Source organism: Ornithodoros turicata, chromosome 3, assembly GCF_037126465.1.
Source record: "Ornithodoros turicata isolate Travis chromosome 3, ASM3712646v1, whole genome shotgun sequence".
NCBI classification, from domain to species: Eukaryota; Metazoa; Arthropoda; class Arachnida; order Ixodida; family Argasidae; genus Ornithodoros; species Ornithodoros turicata.
This window is the reverse complement of record NC_088203.1, coordinates 18865355-18880038: the sequence shown is the minus strand read 5'-3', so window position 1 is coordinate 18880038 and position 14684 is coordinate 18865355. Positions and strand designations below refer to the sequence as shown.

Genomic DNA, 14684 nt, shown 5'->3' with positions numbered 1-14684 from the left:
GCCCGGTTAGAGTGAGGCACCCAAGAAATGAAGGGTCGTTACTGCATATGCAGAGAAGCCAATCAATGTTTTCCGCTCTCCATATTTTTATTTCTCAATCAAACAATCAATGTTTTCCGCTATGAGCTGTGACGGGTCCTTATTTCCTCAGAGCCCCACAGCCGCTTGGGTGCCCTATAGCAAAACTCTCCATTATGCTGAGCGAAAAGCGGAACGAACAAGCAGGCCATGTTAAACGTCGCCATGGACGAGATGTTTTTATTCAGATCTAGCATCACGTAGGAACTGTGGCCATAAGCTATGTCCAGACGTGGTCACATGAAGAGAGGAGGACAGAAAGGAGCGCGTCGTGACAGTGTGCCTTCTGGGCCGGCTTCACGCGGAAAACAGTGCTGACGTCTGTCTGGCACACCCAGGGACAACCTCAGAGCCATCCTTCGAGTAACGCTGAATTCATCACCGACGAGCGGACCCAGCTTGCCAAGCCGCACATGTGATGAACAAGAAAAGGACAGTGAAAGGAATATAAGAATAACGTACACAATTGTAAGGCACCGTCATGCATGGAAAGCTTATCATTACGGTCCTCCTAATACCCCAGGATGTGAGATGCACACGCGAAGACAGAAACCTAATGAACTCTCGGCTTATCCGCACCGCGAGCACCATCGTCGCGCTCATCAATCATCAATGTTTCGTGCATTTTCCCGATGCTTCCCTAATTTCAACAACTTCCATCCGAAAAGCGCTCCACCTCGTCGTCACCCCACGATCCCTCCACCCGATAACACATCCGCACGTGGCCCCAGCTGCTGTTGTATGTGGTACCTCCACGTACAATCACGCACCGACAAACACACGGGAAAACGTAATCATCGCAAAACAAACTGCAAAACATTTCTGGACGCGATAGCAATCAGCTAACAAGCGCACGCGGGCGAACAAAGACGCGGCAGTCGTCGTATCACAGGTGGACGCGGCCACAGGACGCCATATGGGACGCTGAGAGCGGCGCCGAAAATTTCTGCGACGGCCACCAAGAAACGCACGGCTAAAATGAGTCATCAATATGGATGAACCGATGCCTAGCGGCGGAAAGAAAATGAAAAGAGGAAACAAAGGTAGAAGAAAAGCAATAAAAAGACGCTGTGCCTTCGTAAAGGAGCGGCGAAGTTCCTTCCATGCGGGCATGGCGTTGTGTGGTGGTGGTGGTACCTGTTTGTTCCGCTTACTGCGATGCCTGGATGCGCATGCCAGGATGCAGGAATGGGTTCCACGAAATTTGTGCTGCGGGTGCAGTTTCGTAACGGGGAGAAACACTCCGTTGCGGATGTGGTTCTGAGGCTTCTGCTGTTTCCGTGATGTGGAGTTGCTGGTCTCACACTAGTGAAGCCGAAATCACTATTCTAGTTTTTCTTCAAATAAATCGATTAATCAATCTGGGGCTTCCTTCCTTCGATCGCTTCTACGATGTTCGCTGTACCACCAACTTTCCACAGCCAGGTTTCCACTGACCCACCAGACGGTCACACAAGGGACGAAGATTCAACAATAACAAAAAATCTACAGATTAGGAATGGTTCATTAATTTCGTTAGCCTTCCACGGAGCCAGTATTAAAGTTATCCAATTATCCTGCCATGTAAAACCCGCAAGTGTTGAGTCTACCATGGCCGTCCTTGTACAAGCAATTCCTGGCCAAGTCACACTCTCCATACTGACGTTGTCGAGGACAAAGAGCACATCCTCCTCAGGTGCTCCAAGTAAGCCGACAGTCGCAGGCCACTAGAAGCAAGTTTGGCTCTCCTGGACGCCCGGCCATTTGACCTTGTAAAGCTCCTGAATCCTCAGCCATTGAACCATCAAGCGGCTGCACTGAAAGCGCTCCTACGTTTCCTTGGAGAAACGCGTCTGATTGGCATTTTCTATCACTTTCTGATCCCTCGGTTGTGACTAGTTCAGGATGACCAGCTCCCGTGGCACAGTGGTTAGGATGATCGCTTTCCACGCCGAGACTGGGAGGTGACACGGGTTCGAATCCTGTCACCGGCTGTGCTGTCTGAGGTTTTCCCTGGGTTTTCCCGAAGACTTTCCAGACGAATGTCGGCACAGTTCCCCCTGAAGTCGGCCCAATACGCATACTAACCCCCCCGTCTCCCACTCCTTCCTGCTGCCCTCTCTCCATGTGTCTACGTCTGTACGCCGCTCATAGCCACAGTTGCTTTGCGGCGCTAACACGGAATTTAAAAAAGTTCAGGATGATGACGGTAGGGGGAAAAATGGAGATGTGAGCCCGCTCGCCGCGGGACAAACTACTCCAGGTCTAAGAGAGGAAAAAGGGGAAAGAAACTAGTTCGGGATGTTTTTCTCCAGCCCCCCAACTACTGGGTTTTCTTGCCCCCCCCCCGTTTTTTTTTTCAACTAACTGCGGCTAATACCATTGTCACACGGGCAGTGTTAACCGCGGTTAGCCAGTCTGACTTAAATCCCTTTTCTTCTTCTTCTTCTCCTTCTTCTATCACATCACATCACAAACAGTTCCGATCTGCACGCCAGTGAATTCCTCTGCTAAAGCATATCCGGACACCGCTTACTGCGATACTTAACATTGTGCAAGTTCACGGGTTGTCTAGCGACCTAAAGCCACGAATAATATTACGGTGCAAGTTCGCAGACCACAGGTAAAGCGTACCGTTATAAGCGCGTGTGAAAAACAGCTTTATATTCCAAGTATACGCATTTCGCAACAGAACTTGCAACCGCTCACAGATGCAGGTTGAGAAGGGCGCAATAGAAGCTATTTTTCGGGGCGAAATTAGCCTGACCGCGGTGGCGCCTCCGTGCAGAGGTCATTACTCACAGAGGCCTCTAGGATTTCGCGTAGAGAGAGAGGCATATAAGGCGAGTTCGACTCCATAGTACGGAGATTCGCGGTACTGTTCCGGGCCACATCGAGTCATGTAATGCGGACACCGTAAAAACAAACGAGAGCTGTGAGAGCTGTAGTGTGAGGTAAAAAAAGGTGGTACCGGGGTGTACAAGCTTCGTCGTGTTGACGTGCCCACAAATCTTGCTTTTTTCTTCTTTTTTTTATGGGTTCATATGATTCACAAGTGAATGTTTCGACAAGTTTTTGCTTAAATCCAAGGTGCAAAGTGTGCTATAGTCCCTGATTTGGAACTACATGTCACCCATAAATCCCGGCATAATGAGTTGCCGCGAAATATGTCACTTCATCGCAGGTGCAAGCTAATGAATGCGCAGACACACACGTTCAGTATTCTGAACATTGAGAAATTTATGCCAGTATTTCGGAGGTATTGTCCACCAAAAAGAAGTGATCCCTGGTGGAAAAGGTTTCGCGCGGTTTGCGTACCGCACTCTACAACGAATTCATAGACCAAAACGAAGCTGGTGAAAGCTGCATCAGTGAGGGCGTTCTTTAGTGAAACGCATACAAAACTATGCTTGAAAGGATCCCGCATCCCTGTTTCGAAAATGAACTGAACTACACATACAACACTCTCACAAACTTTTCGCTACAGTGTCCCCAAAGTAATCTCCAGTAACATTGAGACCCATTCGTTACAACATTCCTGTCAACAGTTGTAACCACCTCTCTTTGAACAACCCTCCCCCAACCCCCACCCTACACACATACTCCTTTTTTGGGAGGCTTTCGCGAATATTACCCTCAAAGGAAACGTCCAAACATTCTTTCAAAACTGGTACGCGCATTTCCCGTCCGAATCAATACTATACACACGACCTTAAAAGAATTCCGCTTTGAGCCAATATGCAATACGTCACGAGCCCTCCTGGATACTTTTCTGTGCCATTTTATCGCAGTCAGAATAAGCTTCGCCGTTTGAGGGCCAATAATTAGTATTCGATCTGAAACACCGCCGCGCCGCGGCTAGGCCCGTTTACCCTCGCCTTTCTGTTTCACTTTTTTTTTCCGGTTTGTTTGTAGTGTACATTTTCTTTTTCTTCATCGTCCCCAATGTGGACTGATGCACACTACGGGGAGCCGCCAGGCCTAATGAGCTCACCGGAGCAAAGCAAAATCGACGACTCCCAATTTAGCGGCAAATCTCTCGGTGCATTTTCTTTCTTTTTTTTTTTTTCATTAGCTTCGCATTTAATTGACGACAACGTCAGTTTGTAGGCATTACTGTCGTTTCATTTCATTTATCTCTTTTTCTCCGCTTAAAGTGGGACAAGTAGGGACGAATTATTTTTGCTCCTTTACCTGTCTCTAATATACGTACGTCAAAAATATGCGGCACCAACTCCGGATTCTGCGAAAAGCACAGAAGAGAAGAAGAAAAGGAGAATTTGAAATCGTCGATTTCAAACTTTTTCACGACAACATATGGTATTTTTCTTTGTATACGGAACAGAAATTCACGCTGAAGCTCGAGAGCTGCTGCGTCCTTTTGCTGAGATTGCGAATCTTCGGTCTGAAGCCTTGAACCTAATTGTCTGTCTCTCTCTCTCTTTTTTTTTCTTTTTCTTTTTACATTCAAACTCAAACTCTCACCATTTGTCTTTTGTCTTCGTCTTCTTCTCCTCCTCCTTCTTTGCACGCTCCTAACCAACTGATATCCCGATTGACATGGTTCGCTCTCCTGATTCGTTGAAAACGAGAGGGTACGCCTTTCTGTGACACTTATGCAGTTACAACAATAACACAAAATAAATAAATGAAGGAGAAGTGACGATGACATGGGATGTTTCCCTGTGGTAGCCACAGGACCCTCCCCCACTTCACAGAGGTTACAACGACAGGTCGGAGTTCTGTTCGGAGCTCTTACGATTATGATAATTGTATATTTTCAATTGTTCCCCCCCAGCGAGAGATAGCGTTAAAACGACTGTAAAATTGAACACACCCGAAATGTTTTTACGTACCACGATGTACCCGCCTTCTTGATCACACACACACACAAGCGTACGATTCTGAGTTCTTCATACGTTATTAATGAATTATCGAGATGCGTATTTCTACTGATCATAGCACCCGTAGAAGTCCAGTAAGGAAAGGCCAGAGGCAAAACAACCTCGGACTGGCGGACAGGTACCACGTGATGGTGAAGTACTACGTGACACATTAGAGGCAGATGACTAATTACTATTAAACCTCATTTGAAGAATGCCTACAGCTATTCAGCTGTTTAATTTGCGTAGTGCACCTCGCATGAACATCTGCGCCCTCTGGTTGCCTCTCTCTCTTGCGTCGTCTGCTCCCCATAGTCATCAGCCACTGCGTGAATCTGACCAGAAAGTGAACGTCGCTGCCGTGTGCAAAAACTTCCCCCTAGCCGGACGGCTCGCTCACATTGCTGGATGCAGAAACCGTGCATCTTCAACGTCGTGCGGCTTGACTCACGAAATTTCTAGGTACAATGCGTGAAAGGAAAAGTGGCTTCAGACGAGATGGTTCGCGTTGTTACGTGCGTTCTCGAGAGATGGCGCCACAAGGGGTGTCATCGCTGCTAGATGAGGGAGTTCGCAACTTTCTCTTAGCGAAGCAATCTTTTAAATAGACTTCCCCCTGTTTGTAAACAAATGACGTCATAGTGCTCGACAGCGCCAAAATTTGGTAGAGTTGAACAACGCACGTTGGAGGCAGCTAACAAGTGCCCATTCGTGGAATCCAGCCCTCCCCTTCCGATTTGTTTCGGTTTCAGTCTGTCTACCAACGTCATGATGACGTTTCTCTGGTAGAGGTCCATTCCGGATGCGCTAAAAAGCTGCTCAAGGTACAACAGAAGTATCGGAAGCGTACTAGGAACAAGCTGTCAGACGAATGTACAGCTTCGCGTTGCGATCCCTTTAAAGCATGACCACTCCAAAGACCATGGCACGAAGTGCACTTATGGGACGCAACGGGACAAAAACATGACAAAATGGAACCCGTCAGAAGGCCTGCAAAGATACCGAGTAGACACAGCACTCTCTTGTGAAAACTCGGGACTAATGCAAGGTCACTTTATCTCTCTCTCTCTCTCTCTTGAGTCTGTCTCGCACCAGAGCCCGCACAAGTTTGCCAGAGATGACAAACGGGGTTTCGGAGATAAGAGACGGATCGAGAAAGAGCCCACAACGGAACGCGGCGCGGAGTTAGATTACAGTCAGCGCCGCCGAGGAAATAAAGAGAACGGGGTACATGCAGCGCCCATCTTTACTTGGATCCCTTCTCATTGACGTGGCTTGCCACCGTTTCCACTGTGAAAAACTCTTAATTATTTTTGTTCACCGCTGAATTGTCCATAGCCAGTGATCCCATGCGGAGTTTACGCATCAAATGAAAGATGGTCTCACTTTTCCTTCCGAGTTTTATATAAAGTGATCCCCTCTGTGTGTGTTAATAGCGGCTGTACACGATTTTAGTACTGTACAGTTTCCTTCACTGTTAATTCTTCCTTTTTCGTAGTTTCACTGGTTTTCATTGTATTTGCAACAGTTTTTGCAACAACAAATTGTATTTCAACAGTTTTTCAATGTATATGCCACTGTTATTCACTATTTTTCATTGTACATACCATCAGACCAATGTAATAAATTTGCTTTATATACTATTATCTTTTTATGCGTTTTACATTTTATACATGTTTTATATTGTTATGTTTTACATTTTATATACGTTTTATATTGTTATGTTTTACATTTTATATACGTTTTATATTTTATGTTTTTTATAGTTTCACTGGTTCTCATTGTATACACTGTTTTTTATTGTACATACCATCAGATCAATGTGATAAATTTTCTTTATATTTTATGTTTTTATATATTTTATATACGCTTTATATTTTATATGTTTTTTCATAGCTTCACTGGTTGTCATTTGTGGAAACCTAAGTTCCCACAACCCCGGGCGGCAGCCCGTCTGTTCGGCACGCGAACGCACAAGCAACACAGAAGCTCAAGGAAACATCAAACAAGGTTTAGTTTGCCTTCGAACAACCACAGCGGACCTTCCTAGCTTGCCGCCAGAAGAAACAACCCAAAAACCGCCCGCTCGGTGTCCGCTTTTTCAACCTTCCTATCAGACCCCCCCCCCCCCCCCCCACGCACAGGTTTATCACAACTGGGATGAACTCTAGTGTCGTGGATGGTAACTATTCTTTCCCCACACATTGTATATAACACTGTTTTTCATTGTACATACCATCAGATTCGTGCAATGAATTTTCTTTGTATATATTTACTTGGTATCCTTTCTTCCCGCCTCAGGTTCGCTTCAGAGTGCTGCAGGATGCTCCAGCTACTCTAAAATTTAGGGGGTTTTGCGAATGTTCGGATTTTCCGAATACCCAGGCGAATAATCAAATCTTTAAAATCGCTATAAACACCCCAGCGTCAGGGTTACAGGGACACGGACACAAAGGGCTGGTGTTTTTATTGTATTTTTTGTCTGTTGTTTGTCGCTTGTGTCACTTGTTGTAACCCTGTCACTGTTTTTTTAGCGATTTTAAAGATGAACAACCGAACAGCCCAGTTTTTGACCTGATTCAATAACTGTATATTCAATTCAGATTTCAAATCGAATCGATGTCTTTTATTCTCCACCAAACAAATTCAAACAGTTCCGAAGCTGCTCGCATAAGCCCCAAGACGCTACAAGAGAGGGTATAACATAGTAAAATCCTGCTTCGTATAAGAATACTCGTTGTCACTTACACGTGCTGCACATCCGTATACGGGGTGTTCAAAATTAAGCTTTCACTAGCACTTTATAAATAGGCGAACAAAAAGAAAACTGGTGCTATTTTTCTGTTCCTTGAGTAAGAAACAGGTGCTACATAATTAGCAGCGCTTGTTTCTTACACAAGTAGCGTAAAGGTATCATCCGGCTTCCTGTCATCGCTGTGTTTGCGTAGCGCTCATAAAAGCTTAATTTTGAACACCCTGTATCTGCTGCATATGTCCTGGGTTAGGTTGTATAACTATTCGCCTCGAAATTTGCTTTGAATCTCAAGTCACTATTCGCACAGCCTTAAAAATTATTTCATCTCGCATCCATTGTATGTACAGAAACTTTACTGATTAAATTCATGTATGTAAATGTATATATATGTATATGTAATATATGTAATAATGTATATATATGTAAATGTATTCATGTATAACTCACGGAAAAGTCATCGAGTTCCGGCTTTTTCGTGAATCACTCAAATCGCATCGTTTGTTAGGTGTTCAGAGGCTTTTATGCGTCGTCACTAGGTGGAGCTTGCCACGGCGCCGCGTCTCTCCTCACCTGGTATACTGCGCTCGCCCGAGAGTCCTGCCATTGACAGGTCTCTGTGCAATGAGCTGCATGGGTGAGCTCTACTGCTCAGGCGATTAGTTCGAGCCGCGAAGCAGGATCTGGAAAGGATGGCTAATGTAGCGGATAGTTATTTAATGTTCGCTAGACCGGTGATGTTATTGTGGTGGCTCGTCTACACCCTCCTGCACTGGAGCAATACTAATAATAGCTGTACAAGCGAGGTCGGTGTCGCCATGTATTGAAGGGAGCCAGACTAATATCACACTAGCGCGGGAAACAACGTCATTTCTAGCGAATTACATTAACGCTGAATGTCATTTTGTTCGCTTCGATACGGGAACGTATAATGACAACTCACAAAAGTGGCTTCCGCTTAACGAATCAGTTTGAACCAACTCATTCGCTTCTTGCACTGGTACGAACTGGGTGCTCCCAATAGAGTTTATGATGTCATCACTGACGTCATCCCTCCAGAGGGCGCTAGCTTCGAAAAACCGAAATCGCCGCCATTGGGGTAGGTCCCTCGAAGTTTTGTTCCGGTTTTCTTTCGGTGCTATGTGCTATTTAAGGTTTGTCAACGTTGAAAACATGGACATTACTTGAATATTGTAGAAATAATATCCACACAGTACAGTAACTTTGAAACCACTAAATGCACGGCGAATGCGATCTGCGTGTAGCTGGACTGTCCAAACCTGAGGGACCTATACATTATGGCGGCAAATCTGCTAGCGACAGCGGCGCCCTCCCACGGATGACGTCATGCGAATAAACCCTATAGGAGGCACGTAGTAAAGAACATCAGTATCAGACAGTAAAAAGAAAAAGCAAGATTCGAAAGTCATATCACGATATGTGTTCAGCGTGCTTATTTATCTGTTACATTAAAATGACGGCTTCACATAATTTGCAAAGAACTATAACCTGGTTCACAGTCAACTTCAGCGCACGAGACTCATTCCGCATCGATTTGTTCAGAGTGCGCTCTGAACAAATCACATCGCGTCCAGTTGATCGCGAGCAGTTATGGCAGAAAAAAAAGCAAATTTAGTTTCCACACTGTCTTCAACAGCCCTTACCAATAGCGAATAATGGACGCATATGCCCTGCTACGATGCAGTCCTAATACCTTACGGATCGTCACTGCCATCATTCGCGAACGACGTTCTCCACCCGTCACGAACTAATGCCTTTCGCATACATTCACATCCGAATGTGCAATAAATCGTTGCAAACAGATAGTGGCATCGAAAACAAATTACTGCACGGAGGAATTAAGGGACAGGGTCGGGTGCGGGTACCAAGGTGCGACTCGTCCCCTAACCCTTCCTCCCAGCATTGCACACAACTGCATCGCCCATTGCCACGTCTTCACTCCTCCCTAAGCTTGCGTTGGCACTACCGAGCTCATACTTCTCCCACGTCAATAGCTGCAGAAAGCTTCCCAAGCAAAAAACACAACAAAAACAAAAAAGAAAGAAAAACGCCGTCAGTCGTCAAACGAAGAGCTCCCAAACTCCAAAAACACGGACGAGACCCATCCCCCTCAACGCAGGCCCAACACAGCCACTGCAAGAAAAACGGCCAACCGGGAAAAGGAGGACATAAAACGGATGACCGAGCATTCCAAAACGACGGACGACTCAAATAGCGCAAACGGAATAAAAACCGAGAAAAGGAGAGACATTTTTTTCTCCCTCGTGCGGCGGAATCGCCCCCCACTTACTGTAAATCGGCAAAAGTAAATAACGACAAGAAATATACCTGGAAGAAGAAAAAAAAGGGGGGGGAAGAAAGGAAAGGCGTGACAAGCGCGTCTCGACTTGAGAATCTTGATCGGTCCCCCCCTCCCCCCCCCTGCTCTTCTTATGCCGTTTCTTCTTTTGAGGATTTTGAGCGTACCTGGAGTGCCCCACCACTTAGATTTTCGGTGCTCGTCTCCGCGAGATCTGCCGTTAATATCGAGCTAAAGAAGTGCCCGCCACGACTCTTAAAGGGTTTATTCCCAGTCTCACTCTCAGTAACTCACTAACTAACTGTCGAGCGTTTGGGGTCACAATGACAGCCGCGAGCCAAGTGGAAGGGTAAGAGGGTGCGTGCCCCATGGCTGACTTTTCTCTCAATTTGAATTTAATTCTGAGAAGAAAGAGGGAGATATCGAAGGCGTCGCCCCGACTTTTACTTCTCCCAAAGGGGAGGTGAGAGATGCTCGCAGAAATACGTGCACATTCCGGTCTGTGCTCTAAAGCGCCATCATGTGGTATTTCTGTGCACTGACATCATCAGGCCATGAAGCATTCATGCCATGGACAATGAGGTAATGCCACGATTGACCCATCGCCATGTGAGTTCCTATTTCACACTAACGAGTGTTAAAATAACGAAACAAATTACATTAACAAAATTAAGTGGCAAATTTCCTTACTCAGTGTCACTGCACGTATTTGTTGTCACTGCTGTCATGTGCTACCTCCACTAGTGCCAGGGACCGGCAAGAAAATGTTATCTTGTCACTACTATGCACATGGTAAAACAACATGCGACGCGACCTCTATAACGAACGCAGTATGACCCAATCGAAGTGTGTTTTCAAACACACAAACCAGACACCCGTCAATGTCAGGATTCCAAGTATGGATATCCAGTACCAACAGCTCGCCCGCTTCCAAACAAAACAATGCCTATCGCAGCGCATAAACAACGCCTGAACTCCGCTCTCTGTTCCAAGGGCACGCATAGAAATCCTGAAGGTAACAGAGCTGTCTCGTCGAGTTCCGAGGGCTGGGAGAAGCTCCGTAGCCTGAAGGGGCCCCTCTTATTTTGAGGCTGCCCAAATGGGATTTGTAAAACGATTTTTGCTGTCAGGCTGCCGTAAAAGTCTCTTTCCTCGGATGTGTCCCGAAGCATGCGTTTCGTGGTCGCTTAGGACAGGATTGGAGGACCAGTGATTGTTGGTAACCGGTACCAAGAGCGTGACTTTATCCGGACCTTGGGACGGTTAAAAAATGTGAGGTGCGGAAATCATATGTTCTGCGTCCTTTCCAGTATGAGCAAATAATCTGATAGTACCCTTATCAATCAACAGACACTCATTCACACTTATTGAGCAGATAACAATGACTTTCCGTTACCGTCGCAGCGCAATCCTGTCCCAGTGGTACAGCCTGGTGTAGATTGTCTTTTTTATTCCGTGTTAGCGCTGCGAAGCAACTGTGGGTAAGAGCGGCGTACAGATGAGGAAAGATGGAGAAAGGACAGCAGGAAGGAGTGGGGAACGGGGAGTTAGTGTGCGTCTTGGGCCGACTTCACGGGGAGTTGTGCCGACATTCGTCTAGAAAGTCTTCGAAAAAACCAGGGAAAACCTCAGACAGCACAGTGGATGGTTCACCTTTTCTTTCTTTTTTTTGTGTGTTTGTGTGACAATTATGAACAGCACAAGTGTCACAAAAAAGGCATACGCTTCCCGTTTTCAACAAATCTGGGCAGGTAACGACATCATCCGAGATTATGTTTGACTCGGAGCGTGCTATGCGGTGAAGTTCATTTCTAGGAGTGTAGGATTCGAAGCCACCACCTCCTAGTCTTCAGCACGACCTTGGCATGCATTTACCTTTCTATACTCAGTATCAGTACTATGACACCCAAAGGATAGATAGTAGAAAATATATATATAGAAACCTATCGCCGCCACTGAACGTCCCTGTCTCCACTACAGATTATTTGTGACAATTCGTGCCTCGCAGCGTGAGCAGTAACAATTCAGGCCTCGGGTTCGAATAACGTGACTTCCCGCAACGCTTGACGAACACGAACAATGCGTTCTCGCAAACTCCTCTGACAGACACAACGAACGCGTAAACACCGCAGCGCGTGGAAACAATATGCAGGCTCTGTTCAGGATTTCCTGCAGAACGAGCACGGCGAGAATTGTTGCATAAGAGTAGCAAGGTTTGCCACAGCGGAAGCGTCCGTGTTCTCTGGAGGAACGGGAGTGTATACTGATATGAAACTTGAGGCTTGCTCGCTGCGGCGTTTTGCAAGCGGTATAAAACGTTGCTTCCGCCACCCAAGCACCTCAAGTTGAATGATAGCTTATGGTTCGAGGGTTTCAATGCGGCATACGGGTAATACATTGCACTGCGTTTCAGTACGTGAATAACGCATCCGTTCTGCGTTATTCTGAAGCACTGTCGAGGGCGTTATCTGACGCCAATCAAAGGAATGCCCAAGTTCGGCCTTTCACATATCAGCAATAAAACAAATACATCGTCTTTGAACCGACAAGTCGAAACGCTGAAATACGAAGGAGCATACGAAACAAGTTCGCAAGTGAGAAATGAGAGTTAGAGAAGTTACGGAATTCGCTGCGATGTCGTTCTCAAACCGCCCGTATGTAATTCAGCCCGCTTGAAATGCACTCGATAACCGAGGAGCGGAATTTCTCGAACGGAAGGCGTATACAATGCTCGTACTGCAACACTGGGTGCCTCTCTTGCGTAGCAACGCGAATCGATTGTAGAGTATTTACCAACGCCAAAATCTTAGCAAACGATATAGAGAACACGAGCAAGTCACCCGCCGTCTGCGAGGGTATTTATGGTGGAACGAACACCGCTTCTGCACAGTAAATACGCCAAGCGTCTTCTATCTTTGAACTGCTGAGCCCCTGTGAGGGAAATGCAGTCTGCAAAACTCAATCAAACGCTGTCCCTCTGCGAGCACTCTGGAGCTAATGGAACTGAGCACTCTCCGCGTAACCTAATGATGTTGAACGCAGGTGTGCCCAATCTCCAAACAGTGGACTGGATGTGGGCAATCGGATGCGCAATTTCAGAGCTCCTGTGACTACTTAACACGAACGTAGTCGTATCAGAACACTTTCTATTCAGGTAATCCGTCAACGTGTTGTCGGAAAGCAAGAACGAGCAATGCACGACATTCGAACTGCGCCGTATGCTTTTCTGCAACACAATGTTTTTCTACGCAGACGACGCGAACAGGACATCTTTTTCACGTTGGATATGCTCGTAGCTGTCGTTCGAAAGCAGACGACAAATCGCAACCCCAACAAGTAAAAACATGCCGGACAGCTCAGGACCACGAGAAAGAATCCACGTTCGTAATGCTTTCTTTTTTTATTTACAACGCTAAACTGCAGTGACACTGCAAAGATATGTGTACCAACAATACAAATCTAGCGTGCTCGAGCATGATATACGATATGAAATGGCTTCGCAGGATCCTTCATCATTTTCGGCGAGCTTATCGTGACCATGCTTTTAGCTCTATTGGCTCTCGGTGCCCTCCTATCATCTATGTAAGCCCTTTAGAAATGCGAACTGGTTGTTCTAGCTGACTAAATAATAGCACATAAACACTGCGTTAACCCGCGTCGTGACTGTAGTAAAGGAGGCTGCCTTTGAAAGATAATGCGCCCTGCCGCGGGCTGGCTAATTTGCATGTTCGAAGAAAGCCATAGTGAAGACGGGCTTTGAAGAACGACCTATTTGGAATTCAGAGTCATAATGGCATGCTCTTTATAGTTGTTTGTATAGTTTATACTTTGTAGTTTTGTTATGTGTTATGAGCGACCGTTATATTTCCGAACGAGAAGCAGACTCCTCACAAACTATAGGCAGTTGTCACTTGAACGTTATGCTATCAAACGCTGCTCTTTGTCACAAAAAGGACGAAAGTGTGGGCTTTCTTGGCATTTTGGGCCCAAGCGTGATGTTGGGACGCGAAGTCATACATGAAGAGAACCAATCCTTACCTCACGAAAGACAGAAGTTTTCAAATCCTGAGATCGGAGAACATACGCAAATCCAAGGATTTTAGACGCTACGCTGACGAAGCACCACGAGTCGCTGGAGGAGTTGTTGTTCCTCAAAACACACAACAACTTTGTCACGACTTATGTCAGGAGTGACTGATACACAGGCCCGTTCAAGAGGGTCGCACCAACATTCAAACAAGTGACTCCTGCTAACACACCACAACGTTGGCAGACGAATATCCTAAAGCAGACGATGCCTTTAGCAAATCAAAATCACAGATGAAATCCACATGTTGAAAATACACACATCATCCAAGAACAGTCGAGCATCCACAAGAACCGGCGTATAATGCACATCCAAACAGGAGCCAAACGACAACACGCCCGTCTCGAACGCCGCCCGCGAAAGCACTGCGAGCGAGCGTCGAAAAGACGCCAAGACGAGTGGGACGCTCCAAGCGGACCAGGGAAGAATTGGTACCTAGAGGGATTCCCTAGGAGAAACTCTAGGGAGCGTCGTTTTCCCCTAGTTTCGCACTAGCTGTTGGGTGGGATTTTTCTCAGTTTTTTCTTTCCTTTTGGTGGAGCGGTTGGAGCTTTATTGTTTTCGAGGGGCCCCTCCTCTTTTTTG

The 14684-nt window shown here is 46.2% G+C and overlaps 1 protein-coding gene across 4 annotated transcripts in view; it reads right to left on the bottom strand.

Annotated features, from left to right (window-relative positions):
• LOC135388252 (plexin-B-like) overlaps window positions 1–14476 on the bottom strand; it is a 119549-nt gene extending 105073 nt beyond the window's left edge. For all 4 annotated transcript variants that reach the window (XM_064617677.1, XM_064617678.1, XM_064617679.1 and 1 more), the window contains exon 1: window positions 14051–14476. The gene's annotated coding sequence lies outside the window, so the exon portion shown is untranslated. The remainder of the gene's footprint in view (window positions 1–14050) is intronic.
• Window positions 14477–14684: the final 208 nt, after the last annotated feature.